This window comes from Tribolium madens, unplaced genomic scaffold (genome assembly GCF_015345945.1).
Source record: "Tribolium madens isolate multiple individuals breed KSU strain unplaced genomic scaffold, Tmad_KSU_1.1 Scaffold_11;HRSCAF=98;Tcas5.2_LG3b, whole genome shotgun sequence".
In the NCBI taxonomy this organism is placed as follows: Eukaryota; Metazoa; Arthropoda; class Insecta; order Coleoptera; family Tenebrionidae; genus Tribolium; species Tribolium madens.
Genome location: NW_025400975.1, coordinates 4,984,944 through 4,987,902, shown reverse-complemented (window position 1 = coordinate 4,987,902; position 2,959 = coordinate 4,984,944).

The window sequence follows — 2,959 nt, the reverse complement described above, 5'->3', positions numbered from 1 at the left end:
ATCATTCAGACGTTTTGACACCTCCTTTTCCTGTCTGTAATTGTTGCGGCTTGGAACCGACTTAATTACGTGCCAAGTCGATGGCACACTTTCAGTTGGCACTCCGAGCTTTTCGTAATTATAAATAATTTCCGGTAATTTGTAAAGAGTTGAGAGAATTTTCCAAAAATTTGTTCACTTATTTCGGAAACTGATTGTACAATTTTTTCAAAACAACAAACTCAAGTTTTGAGTGTACCTACAATACTTTCAGAAAAATATTTTTTTACATTAGCATCACTTGATATTTTTTTTAGTTAATCATAATTTTGTTTTTTAAACATAACACTATTTTTTATTTGAGCAAATAATTTTGTCTTTATTTCAGTCTTCAAACCGAGAAATTCTTTGCAAAATGCACTGTAGGTAATAATTAATAAGTGTTTCATTTTGCTTCAAAAAACTTTCTTACTTTATATAACACAAGGCGACAAAAAATTCATGTCGTGACAACTTGACAAATTTTATAACATATTGTTTGTCTCAATGAGAAAAATCAAATGCACTAAAAAAAATTGAAAAAGTCCACACACTTTGAGCTAATTAATTTTTTTCTAATTTAAATGAATTTAAAATACTTTAACTTTAAAAAATAATTACTCAATAACTATTAGGCCGATTTCCTTCAAATAAAAACCATTCTAAAGGGATGGCTTTGCCCTTTAGGATGATATAAAATTTGAAATTAAATATTGGCAAACTTCGAAGTAAATCGAAATAATCTAAGAAAAACCTTACGAGTATTTTTTTTTTCATTATTACCATCGTGTAGAGCATCTCTTTGTTAGTTGTAGTCCAAATTTTCAAAAAAATATACCGAGTAGTTTTCAAGATATGATTTTTTGAAGTTAAGGTTTGCTAATCAAGCATTGCTCCATATAGGAGAAATGCATGTTAATCTTACTTAAATTGCATTTTTATAAAAGTATTTGTTTTCAGACTCTTCTTTTGCTTAAAAATGGTCAATTGCATCTTCTTTGTTCTACTTAGAATAAACAAAAATTGTTTGTTTATTTAAAACAAACAAAGAGTACTTGCGTACTAATTAAAGCAAATAAAGAGTTTTTTTGTTCTAAAAATGACCACTGATCATTGAGCAAAAAGTATCTAGAAGTTTAAAACAGTAGCCTTAAATATAAGAGCAAATCTTTTTCAAATCAAATCATTTTCCATTCAGATTCCAACTTTGTTCTAGCTTTCTTAATTTTTTTTTTAAAATATTCTCAGCGAATGCAACACTTTCGAGTGACGTTGAATGCAATAAGTCAGTTGCTTCGTGTGCAACTGTTATCACAACAACTACTACCTACAAGCTAACTGAAGCTGATCGTAGAATATACCAACAAAATAAATCAGGTGATTTATTGTATTTAACGTCACTCGAAAGTGATGAGAAAGCATTTGCTTAGAACATTTTCAAAAAAAAAAAATTCAGAAAGATAAAACAAAGTGAACAAGTCAAAATCTGAATGGACAGTGATTTGATTTGAAAAAGATTTGTTCTTATATTTAAGGCTCGTGCCTTAAACTTCTAGATCCTCTTTGCTCAATGATCAGTGGTCATTTTTACAACAAAAAAAACTCTTTAATTAAAACGCTTTAATTAATACGCAGGTACTCTTTATTTGTTTTAAGTAAACAAACAGTTTTTGTTTATTCTAATTAGAACAAAGAAGGTGCAATTGACCATTTTTAAACAAAAGAAGAGTCTTAAAACAAATACTTTTATAAAAATGCAATTTAATTAAGATTAACATGCATTTCTCCTATATGGAGCAATGCTTGATTAGCAAACCTTAACTTAAAAAAATCATATCTTGAAAACTACTCGGTATATTCTTTTGAAAATTTGGATCACAACTAATAAAGAGAYGCTCTACACGATGGTAATGATGAAAAAAAAATTACTCATAGGGTTTTTCTTAGATTATTTCGATTTACTTCGAACTTCTTCGAACATGACATGACATGACTTTTTTTTTGTCGCCTTGTGTAATTTTTTGTATTTTTGACAACATTTAATAATATAATTCTGATGAATAATTACAACAGTTATAGGTATTGAGGTTCTAAGATTGCTTAATTCATGCTAACTAAGCCTTAAATTATTCAGTTAAAAATGCATATTTTTCCCGTGGGCGCTTTTACGGTTTCTGGCGCAGTTTTACGACTTCTTCACAATAAATTAACTTTTTTCTTCAATCATAAATATTAATCCACATGCGTCTATCTAATCGTGGAAGATTTGAGTCTTGTATACAATGCCCGTGTACATAAATCCACTTAATTAAGATCAAATGTCGATGAATATGCATGGAACCGAAAACTTCCTTGAAAATAGTTTCCACTATCCGAAAGCTTGACAAGAAACGGGAGATAAGAGTAAAGCGGAAAGAGCAGATTTTAGATTGCGATACAGACCATTGTTACTGCATTTGCTCTGATTATACAATCGGTTTATGCACGTAAATCACGATTTTCAGACGCGGTCCCTTTCTGGATGCAAGAGCGGCGAGATTTATGAATGGAAACTGGTGCACGCTTTGCAAGAAACGCGATATTTTATCCACATTGTTSAGGTAATTATTAATATGAGGCRARGTTTGGGCGATTTTGATTTGAATTTTTAATTTTGATGGTTGGCCGGGTGGAAATTAAGGCACTGATTTTATGACGGAGTACCTAATTAAGAAAACATTAAATAATTTTGCCAGTGTGCACAATTAAAACTGACATAAATACAGRATGTCCAGAAAGYCGCGCAYCTCCTTGAAAGAGAGTAATTGTGTCACAGAGGTGCTCGACTTTCCGGACACTCTGTATATACTAACTAGGTATATTTCTACAATTAATAGACAAATTTATGATAAAATATTTTTTGTTCCCATAAGCTTTAGGTATCCTCGGCTTTATTACATTT